The sequence below is a fragment of the Palaemon carinicauda genome, chromosome 20 (genome assembly GCF_036898095.1).
Source record: "Palaemon carinicauda isolate YSFRI2023 chromosome 20, ASM3689809v2, whole genome shotgun sequence".
NCBI lineage: Eukaryota > Metazoa > Arthropoda > Malacostraca > Decapoda > Palaemonidae > Palaemon > Palaemon carinicauda.
In genome coordinates this window covers 14837655-14849704 of record NC_090744.1, presented here as the reverse complement: position 1 = coordinate 14849704, position 12050 = coordinate 14837655, and positions in this window count along the sequence as shown.

Sequence of the window (12050 nt, the reverse complement as noted above, 5' to 3'; positions counted from 1 at the left end):
TATTATGTTCCTTCAACTTCTTCAGAACTGTTCGCAATCTTTCTCTATGTTCTCTTGTGTCTTTACCCGCAATTAAAATATCATCTATAAAAATGAATACTCCTTGCATTCCTGAAAAAATCTTATCCATAGTTTGTTGCCATATAGCTGGACTACTTGCAACTCCATAAGGTAATCTCTTTGGCCTAAACAAACCTAAGGATGTATTTACTGTACATAATTCTTGTGAAGTTTCATCCATGGGAAGCTGTTGAAATGCTTGTCTTAAATCTAATTTAGAAAAAACACTGCATCCTGACATAGTTGCAAACATGTCTTTCGGATTTGGTAAGGGATGTTGAGCTACTTGCAGTTGTGGATTTAACGTTACTTTGTAATCTCCACACAACCTAACCTGTCCACTTTCCTTCACAATAGGAACTAATGGTGTAGCCCAATCTGAATATGTGACCTTTTCCCAAGAACCTTCACTTTCTAATCTCTTGATTTCTGTTTCAACTGCACTTTTCAATGCATACGGTACTGGTCTCGGAGCAAAAAATCTAGGAGAACTGTCAGGTTTCAAAACTAAAATTGCCTTTGCGTTCTTTACTGTACCTATTTTATCTTCAAATACGTCTTGAAACTCTGATATGATATCACCCATAGACATTTCATTTTTGTTTTCATCTTGTCTACCTGCAACCTTCAAAATACTAGGCCAATCTAACTTCAAATACTGTAGCCAATCTAAACCTAGCAAAGTTTGTCCATTACCTTTTACTACTGTTAATGGCATTCTCTCTAATTTCTGTTCTTTGTACTGTACTTCTATTTTACTACTGTTAATGGCATTCTCTCTAATTTCTGTTCTTTGTACTGTACTTTTACGTTCGAAGCACCTATTACCTGAATATCAAAACCATTATAACTTTTCAAAACTCTATTTGTACCTTCTAATAACAAATTAGGAATGCCTTTAGCCATTTTCTCAGACATAATTGATACATCGGCTGCTGTGTCAACTTGCATCAAAATTGGTTTACCATTTATGATTACTTCTACCATGATATGTTTCTTTGCACCTTTATTGACTGAATTTATGTGAAACGCAAAATCAGTTTCTGAACTAACCTGATTATCATGAACATTTTCCTCATTATTCTCTTGACCCATAGTATCAACTGTAGCATTTATTTTCTTTGCGTACTGTTTAGGAAATCTACAAGCAGTTGCAAAATGACCCAGCTTTCTGCAATTCTGGCATGTCTGTCCAGTAGCAGGGCATTTCTTTGCTTCGTATGCAAGGTGATCAGTTTTACCACACCTAAAACACTTGGGTTTTTCCTGTTGTTTCTGTGTATAACCCTGATTCTGATATTTATGAACATTAGTGTTAGGCACTTTTCTATGACTAGGCTTTGACATATTCCTTCTCTGATTCTCATTGGTTTTCCACTTAGAACCTACTGTATTAATTTTAGAATTTTCCATTCTATTGCTTGTAGAACTACCTATTATGTTACTTTGCCTATTTGATGTTTCTAAAGCTCTGCCTGTTATCAATACCTTTTCTAATGTTAAATCTTTATCTTGCAATAATTTCTTTCTTAGCTCTTCTGATGTGCAATGTGCAATTACTTGATCTATGATAACATTCTCTAACTCTAGAAATTCACATGAAACAGCTAAATTCTTTAGTCTAGTCACAAATGCATCTAAACTTTCATTTTCTTTCTGATAAGCTTGCGCTGAAAACTGGTATCTTTCAAAAAATTTATTGACTTGAGGAGCAAAATATGTGGTAAGAGCCTTAATTGCAGCTTCACTTGTGTCATCTGTAGGCTGCAAAGTCTTAAACACTTCCCGAACTTCCCTACCTGCTGTATGAAGTAATAATGCCTTCTTTTGTGCATCCTTCATGTTCCCTAATGCTTCTAAATAAATCTTAAATTCCTCACACCACTGTTGCCATCGTGTTGCAACAGAATTAGGCTCAGCAGTGACGCTGAAAGCTTCTGGGTGCTCGATGTTAAAAGGCATTTTGTTTGCTTACCTTAATAACTGTGGTAGGTTAAGCTACTTTTCTGCAGTCACAAGTATACTTCCTACCTACCCAACTTTAAATTTCACCCCTTTGTGTATTTGATGAAATTCCTATTCTGCTGCTGGTAAAATCTTCATTGGGCGATTTTACTCTTGATTTCCGATGTACAAAACCTTCTCTTGTGCTGGCCGTCTTTGTACATAGGCTCCAATGCTTCTCCCTGCTTGCTTCTCCCTGCTTGCTTCTCCCTGCTTGCTTCTCCCTGCTTGTCCGTCGTCCTCAAACGTCGCCAAAATATAATGTATGGATGCTTAGGTAGGAAGTTCTATTAACCATAATAATTACCTGGAACAGAGATGATAAAGTGTTAGTAATTATTTTTCAGCTGATCCCATCTTCGTCGCCAAAATATAATGTATGGATGCTTAGGTAGGAAGTTCTATTAACCATAATAATTACCTGGAACAGAGATGATAAAGTGTTAGTAATTATTTCTCAGCTGATCCCATCTTCGTTGATATGTGCTTGATGGATAATAATACGTTGGTATTATTAAATACGTCTTTAATGTATAAAAGACTACATTATGAACTTCACTTTGTGACAGCTGACTCTCAAGTGTATATGGAGCGTCTTACACAATCTCACAAACCAAAACATTGCTAAACAAAAGAGCATCGCTCTGAAAAGACTTAAATCCTACTCCAGTACAAATCATGAAGAATCCTATCTTATCTGAGGTAATCAACAAATGTTTGAATCCTAATACCAAAACAAATCATTACTCTTATGATCAAAGCATAACATGTCTTATTCATGCAATATGATGCAATGTTGTGCAATACCTGAAACACTTGAAATAATATAGTACATTGTTACAATAATACATAACAGAAGGTTTCCCAGCTTCTACTGCCTTCATAACTGCCTTAAACCCTTTTTTCCGCAAAGGGAAAGGCCAGTTTAGCTGGAGCAAGAAAAGAAGGGTGGTTCTTACTCAGGGCTGGCACTTTAGAATTAGTGAAGCCCCTGTCTTTCAGACTGCTTGCCATCAAAGCTTGAGTTTCCCATGGTCAAAAACTATGACCTCTTTCGGCTCTGTCTCCTCCTTAGACACAGGTTCCGCCTTCAGACGGACAAAGCAGTTTGGGTAAGACTCAAAGCAGGGCTAAAAGTTGACATCCTCAATAAGGACGGCTCCCATCTTCTCTGAAATGAAGATCTTCCTGTTTGTAATTGGCATATACTCTGCATGCCTCTCTTGAGTTGTATCTGTGTGCCGGTGAGTGAATACACTTGTGTGACCGTAAAAATATCCTGATTTAACGCGGATAACAAAAGGCTATCGAGTGCAATATAGCTACAAGTTTTCGTGAATAGTCGGTGATTAGTTTGAGGTCATAAGAGTAGGATAAAATGTCGGCATAGGATAGTTATCTTGTGAATTACTAAAAATCTGATCAAGATGGCGCTCTACAATACAGGCAAGGCTTAGAGAGACATTGCTGTAATCAGCAAAAGTAAATTCCATGAGTTGGCGAAACAAGAGCTCGACCGTCTGATAACAGAGGTCACTAGTAACTCCAACCACTGTGACAGAAAAATATTCGCAGACATATTGAAACAATATGATCCAATAAACTAGAGCAAATCTGCGGAAAACATCAGCAAAATAATAGAAGAAATTCCAAAGAAGATCCAAGTGATAAAGAGATTTATAAAGAAAGTTTACATCAATCAACACATTCCATCAAAGAACAATAAGAAGTCCAATATGGTGAATATGCTGATTGATGCATTGGGGAAAAAATGCCAAAATGGTGTAATACATGTAAGATATGGTATTCCATTAATTATCTTCAACAACTGATTAGAAAATGTGATGCCTGCCATGTTCCAACACACCCTACATGTGTTGAAATACAGCAAAAATTAAAAAATAAAGACACAAAGGTATTCTGCTCAACATGCTTAGTCTGGATAGAAAATATAATTAAGTCGAGACTAAATCTGCAAATAGTTGAAGATAAAGAAGAGGAAGAAGAAGAAGCAGAAGAAGAAAAAGAAGAAGACAAAGAAGAAGAAGAAGAAGAAGAAGAAGAAGAGAAAAATTAACAGGATATGTGTAAGGATGCTGAGGAAATCATTGATATAACTTATGATGCCATCCAACAACATACTTATGAAGAAATAAATTATCAGATGGAAACAAATAATAGACCCAAGAGACTCTACCCGAACCTACATGCTTTTAGGGAAGAGCAAGAACAAGAAAAAAAAAGAAAAGAAAGATATAGTGTGCAATTTGCTGAAAAGAGGGAATTACAGATTTGGCTAAAGATGCTACTACAAGCATCCAAAGATATGCCATAATTATGAAATATATGGCAAATGTGCATATTTAGACGGATATGGAGACGAATGCAGAGATCTCCATCCAAAAATATGCAAAAACCTAAAAGAAGGAAAAAGATGCAGTTTCAACAAAAAATGTTGATATATGCATCCTGCAACCATGAATGAGAGTAAGAAAACTCAGCAAACTGAAAAGAAAAATGAAAGCAAAAAGGAAACAAAACAAGAAACAAAAAAGCAGGCAACGTATATACTGCGCTATGCACCAAAAGCCCCAAGATATGAGGCCTTTCAACCCAAATATGCACATTTAGAGCCCAACTACAATGAATGCATCTATAATGCCAAGGGTTGGTGCAGATATGGGGATATTTGCAGGTATGAACACAAAAATAAATATGAAGGCGAAAGAGCAAATATAATAGAAAAGTTGGATTTTTTAATGGCAGAAATCCTGGAAATGAAGAAAAGAAAATCATATCAGAACAGGACTGAAGCATGGGAGATTCCATATTATTACTAATATTAAATAATGGGGAAGAAACACAAACCATAATAGTGATGAATGCACAGGGTTTAGTCACGAGTAACTCTAAAAGGAAAATAGAATTCTTAGAAGAACTAACCCAAATTGAAAAAATAGATATATTATATATAAATGAAACATGGTATTCCCAAGACACTGGCAGTGATGACCAGATAAAGGGTTTCCAAACTTACAGATCAGACAGAAAATATAGGAATCAAGGGGGAACCGCATTATATGGAAGAGACATAAATCAAGGAAAAGTCTGTGAAAAATACAGCAACGCAGAATGTGAATTGATTGCGGTAGAATTTGAATTTGAAAAACTAGTGAATATTGTAGTTTACAGACCCCCATATACTAAGGAGTTTAATATAATAATAGAAAAAATAGATGATATATGTAGAAACCATAAAGACTCCTATCCGGAGATTTTAACTTTCCTTTCGTGGTTTGGAAAGAACGGATAGAAGAAAGTGGTTGTATGTATACATATAAAAAAGAGAGTAATACTGTAGTAGCGCAGAAGATAAGAGGCAATTTGAAAAGCTTCAAGATGTGCTATTAGAACATAATATGTAACAAATAAACCACATTAAAATAAGAAAGGAAAATGTCCTAGATTTAGTATTTGTGAATGAGGTGAATTATGTTAAAGAAATAATATTGGATAACGGGAATTTCAGACCACAATGTCATAGAATTGATAGTCCATTCTAAAGCAAGTGCACAAAACTTTAGGAAGGATATGGGAAATATAATTTTAATAGTAAGAATATAAAATGGTCAGAAATAAATGAAGAACTGAATAAAGAATGGAAAAATTTATTTGTAAGTGATAATATACAGGTAAGTACGTGCATACTGTACAAAATACTGGAGAAAATTGTTGGAAAATATGTACCGAAAAAAAAACAATAAATAAAAGACATGCATACAAAGAGACAGAAGGATCTTATTTCAGAAAATTAGAAAGTGGAAGAAAAATCTTGCAAAAGAAAAAAATGTGCGGAAAATCATGGAAATAAAATGTAAGATAGAAAATGCAGAACAAAAGTTTATACAATCGAAGGAAAATGAAAAAAGGAACTTAAAAGAGAGGACACTTCAAAATATAAAAAAAAAAAACCAAAGTACTTTACTCCTATGCAAAAAAGATGAATAAAGGGAGATTAGAAATAGGCCCTCTAAGAATTGAAGGGTGGCTAACAAATGAAAAAAAGGAAATATGCAACATATTAGCAGAAAAATATAAGAGTGAGTTCACGGCAAGAATTGCGAATGAGAATAATGAAACAAATAGAGAGAAGAAAATGTTGAATATCTAACGGATATAGATATTAATGAAGCAGATATTGTCAAGGCTATAAACGAAATTAAAATGGATCGGCAGCTGGACCAGATGGAGTTCCAGCAATTTTGTTAAAAAAAAACTGCAAACACTAGCGAAGCCACTTGCAATATTGCCAAGACAAAGTGTAGATATGAGTGAGATATATATTAAACATAAATTAGCTTATATAATCCCTATCTTCAAAAGTGGATCAAGACTAGAGGCAAGCAATTATAGACCTGTTAGTCTAACATCACATATTATGAAAGTGTATGAGAGGGCAATAAAAAAGAAAATAATGAATCATTTGGTTAAAAATAATTTGTTTAATATAGGTCAACACGGTTTTGTGCCTGGAAAAAGTACACAGACCCAACTGATAGCACACTATGAAAACATATACAAAAATATGGTAAATGAAAAAGACACAGATGTGATCTATCTAGATTTTGCAAAGGCTTTTGACAAGGTAGACCATAATATATTAGAGAAAAAAATGAAAAAGCATAACATTGTGAGAAAGATAGGAAAATGGGTAAAAGAATTCCTGCAAAACAGAAAACAGATAGTGGTTGCAAATGACGAGAAATCAGATGAAGCTCAGGTAATATCTAGCATGCCACAAGGTACGGTATTAGCTGCACTGCTGTTTGTTATTATGATTTCAGACATAATCTGTGATGTTGAAAATTCTGTAGTGAGAAGTTTCGCCGATGATACAAGAATAAGTAGAGAAATTACTTGTGATGAAGATAGGAACTCAATACAAAGAGATCTGAACAAAATATATGAATGGGTGGAGATAAATAGGATGGTATCTAACTCCGATAAATTTGAATCAATAAATTATGGAAACAGAGAAGGAATGGTATATGCATACAAGGGACCTAATAACGAGACAATCACAAACAAGGAAGCAATTAAAGACCTTGGTGTAATGTTAAATAGGAATATGTTATGCAACGACCAAATAGCAACAATTGGCTAAATGTAAAGTAAAAATGGGAATGTTATTCAGACACTTTAAAACAAGAAAAGCTGAACACATGATTATGCTTTACAAAACTTTTGTACGTAGTACACTCGAGTACTGCAATGTGATATGGTACCCACACTACCAAAAGGATATTGCGCAAATAGAGAGTGTACAAAGGTCCTATACTGCTAGAATAGAAGAAGTTAAGGACCTTGCCTACTGGGAAAGACTGCAATTTTTAAAATTATACAATCTAGAATGGAGAAGAGAACGCTACATGATAATAAATGCATGGAAGCAAATAGAAGGAATTACTGAAAACATCATGGAGCTAAAAATATCAGAAAGAGCAAGCCGAGGTAGATTAATAGTGCCAAAAAATATACCAGGTAAACTAAGGAAGGCGCACAGGACATTAATCCACTACGCACCAGCATCGATAATGCAGCGACTATTTAATGTGCTGCCAGCTCATCTAAGAAACATATCAGGAGTGAGCGCAGATGTGTTTAAGAATAAGCTCGATAAATACCTAAGATGCATCCCAGACCATCCAAGACTGGAAGATGCAAAATACACTGGAAGATGCATTAGCAACTCTCTGGTAGATATACGAGGTGCCTCATACTGAGGGACCTGGGGGAACCCAAACATAAAATAAGGCAATAAGGTAAGGTAAGGGTTTACTTCGGAACACGAAGGAAGATCCTTCCCATTGAGTCTCTTGTGATACCCACGGGACACTGCGAGATGGTGTATCTCTTTCCTCAATGCAGCTTCCCTTTTTTCGTTTTGCTTACGAAGACTCTCCATCACCGTCATGAGACTAGCCAGGGCTTTTCCCATTTTGTTAGATGGAGGAGCAGAAGACGTAGAGGGCACTGGTTCCTGGGCTGGAACCGACGAAACGGACTCCGATTCGACGTCATCCTCTTCAGTCTCAGGAGCCAAGGTAGACTTCTCTTCTTGACCCTCCGCAAGAAGGTCCTTTTCGGTTTCTTCCGACACCTCTGACATCCTCACATCTAAATGGATGCCCTTCATCGCGTCCGAAACATCCGTTTCTACGGAAATCTGGATACAAGGGATCTCAGGTTGAGGTTGTGGTATAACGGCATCCGCAGTTGCCTTAGGGAACATTTAGGCCCGCATCCATTCATTTGGAAGGTAAGGCCCCGTGGCATTCTTCAGGAAGCCACGAACCCATCTGCACAGCATACTCCGTGCTGCATCCCTTGACTCTGCTGTCTTGGGGTCATCAAAAGCCTCAGTAACCAAGGCTTTGCATACTTTTCAGTCCTGGAGGTCCCAGTACTTGAGAGTTCCCGTGTTGATGGAACAGAGAGAGTGCGCCCTGCACTCTAAATGGCAGCAGAAGTCTTGTTCCTGACGTTGCATAAGAGTCGCAGCCACTTAGGGTGGTCCTCCTGTAAAGAGAGGAAAACTAAATGAGTATATGGTAGTTCATCTCACCTGATAAACTATATAAATATTATTATTAATATTTTGCATTTTTATTGCATATAGCTTAGGACAGACAAGCTAGAAAAGAATTAGGAAAGACACTTACTTGTGTTTCCTGTCCAGCCAATTGCTGTGACCTTCCTCGAAATTAGAGCCTAGGGTTTTCCTACTCAGGAAGCCCAATGGAAGAGTTCTAACCTGTAAGGATATATAAGTGTAACTTAACACTGACTTCCCAAAGGTTTAATAACGAGGGTCATTTGCAACTGATCATCTATCATTATATGGAAAGAAATCTTCCTCTTCTTATATAATATGGTCTCAACAATACACTGTGCATGGACACACATGGTATGTTGGAAAATTAACTACTGTATACTTTATACTATAGTTTTCTGTTTGCAGTATGATCTATACTGCAAATATATTGGTTACTGAATAGTCATATACTATAGTTCTAGCCAGCATGTTGCCGGCAAAGCTAACACCTGGGGCACAGTCAAGCCGGTGCATTACCAGCTGGGGTGGTTGCCGGCAGTTCGCCGACTGCCGGCTGCCGGCTCCCGGCACACTAATCCAGATGGGCTATGCTGGCTAGGATAGCGTCCGGCAGCATCAACCCATTTGGCCGGCGGCTCGCCAGTTATCGGCGGCTCGTCAGCTATCGGCGGCTCACCGGCTATTGGCGGCTTACCGGCTGCCGGTGCACTAGTCCAGCCGGCGCCTAGCCGGATAGGGTAGGTTAGTACCTGGCGGCACTAGCCGATAGAGAGAGAGAAAGCAAGGAGTGAAGGGTGCCTTATTGATTGTGTATCAACAGTAAATAAGGATGTAAGAGCTCAGTCTTACTACCTTCCTCCTGAATGAAGGTTCAAATGGAAGGGGAGAATGTATCATTCAGGCTTCCACCCACACACAAACCATTGCCGGTCTCTGTCAGCCACAGGTCTTTGAATGCTAGTCCAAGAGAGGGCTGAAGAACACTCTACAGTAAAGGGTTCTCCTGCCGGCAGCCGGCCCAGCCAGCACAGCTTTCCCGGAGCATTGCGTCCATAAAGGAAATCTGAGCGACCAAGCCACTACAAGCAGAAGCCCCGGCCGGCCCCACAACCTGCCGGCAAGCGAGGAGATTGTAGGACAACGGCCACAGGGTTGCGATGGCTAGGCCATCACTGAAGGACAGCCGGGGGTGGGGGGGAGGGTGGAGGGGGGAAGGGTCCTGTATGAGTTGTGAAAGGAGCCGGTAGGGTTGCCGGTCCATCCACACCTTTAAGAAACTCTGTTTTAGTATCGGCGCCATCCTAGGCGACAGGAGAATATCTATTCCCATGCCTAGGGTTTGCCAATACAGTTAATGGGCTGGCAGCAAGCTTGCCGCTTACTCTCAACAAGAGAGAAACAGATTTCCAGTGCCAGCAGAAGAATATCTATTCTCCAGCCTAGGGTCTCTGCGAGCACAGGACTAGTCTACTAGACCTCAGGGAGAAGGTGGTGGCATCCTACAACTACTTCAGGTGCGGCCTTTGGAGGTGTAGCCTCCAATGCTGGCAGCCTAGTCCGACAGGGGAATGATTATTCACCCTGCTGGCCGGCTGCTGGCACATGACTATATACTCTGAGGTTCTGACCGAAACCCAAAACCTGCTATCTGTGGCTAAGGGAAGGGACAGAAAACCTTAGCCTAGTCCTGACTGAATGAAAACTCGAGGCATGACCAACTAGGGTTGTAGCCTAAGGCTACACTCAGAGGGAGGGAGGGATTACCCTTAAATCTCCACTGGAGACGAGTATCGGTTTATATAATAATTCTAGGAGATATCTATATCTGACTGAATTGATAAAACGATACACGCAGGTAACCGGGGAACATGTATGAAAGTATATTAAAGCCACTAGGCTAATAGCATAGTGGCGGGCGAGAATCGACTACCATAATCACCGAAACTCTCTCGTACACGATCTCAGAAGAAGAAAATTTATATGCAATCAATATATCTTACATGTATAAATTGCCTAAATAGCTTCATTTAAATTTAATAACACTAGGAATGTCTATTATATCATGTATGAAAGTACACTAAAATGCCTCGGCTAGGAAGCCTAACGTGAACAAGGTTCAGTTGCCTAAATCGCCAAAATTATTACGAATACAATCGGCATAATATAATTAACTCCTAGTAATGAAGACTGAATAGCTATAGTTAATCATGCGATTTATACCGGGAAAGTCGTTCTGGTTAACTAAATAACTCATGGGTTACGAACGACAGCGCCCATGACGCCTCCGGTTCAGGCAACAGCTCTTCCACTTAATTAAATGTAATCTCACTGTGAGGCAAGAGCTAGAATTTATACAATGTAAAGATCATATACTCAACATTCCAGTGGTAGAAGAGGCTGGAGATTGCATGATAAATCCAACGAGATAAGCGTAAACGTGAGAGGGAACCGGAAAATCACCGAGTTAGTAGCGCTACACTTAAAGGAATGAAACATGGCGGCGACGATGGCGCCATCTAGATATTCAAGGTAGTAACGGGGGAAGGGTACCTTGATAACGACTCCCCTTCTATTTTTGTCATTTTCTCCCTCGAAGCAAAAACGCTATTCGGGGTGAAGATTGCTATGTGTCGTATCAAGATATACGTCCCCTGATATTATGCGATATCCTTAAGAGAAATTTTAAGGATATTCGCGCCAGGAGTTAGAATCCTGGAGACCTATATGTAAATTCTCTGTGAATATCTCTGAGGTTAAATATACCCTAGAAAGCTACTTAAAGGAACCTTCCATCAGGACGACATGGCCTTAGCCCAAATATATATATATATATATATATATATATATATATATATATATATATATATATATATATATATATATATATATATATATATATATATATATATATATATATTCCCAGCCAGTCTTAAGCTCTTGTCTTTGTGTGATTTTGCCTGGGGCTCTGATCCCGAGGTCGTTAAGAGAATCCAGAAATTAATGTATCAAAAATATATATGGCTTATTTGAATATGAAATACACGTCTAAATGTGCAAAATTTATCCTTAATCGAAAGCCAAGTAACAAACTACCAATTAGCTACGATGGTGAAGATGGGTTGATTTCAATTCTAAGTACAAAACACCTGAATTCGACAAGTATAAGTACAAAAAAATTGTCATTGATTTTTATATTTCTTCGTGGCCAAGTGGTTTAGTCACTGTCTATACAAGCTTGCCGATCAGGGTTCGATTCCCGGCCGGTCACAAGCTCTTGTCTTTGTGTGATTTCACCTGGGGCTCTGATCCCGAGGTCGTTAAGAGAATCCAGACACAAATGTATCAAAAATATATATGGCTTATTTGAATA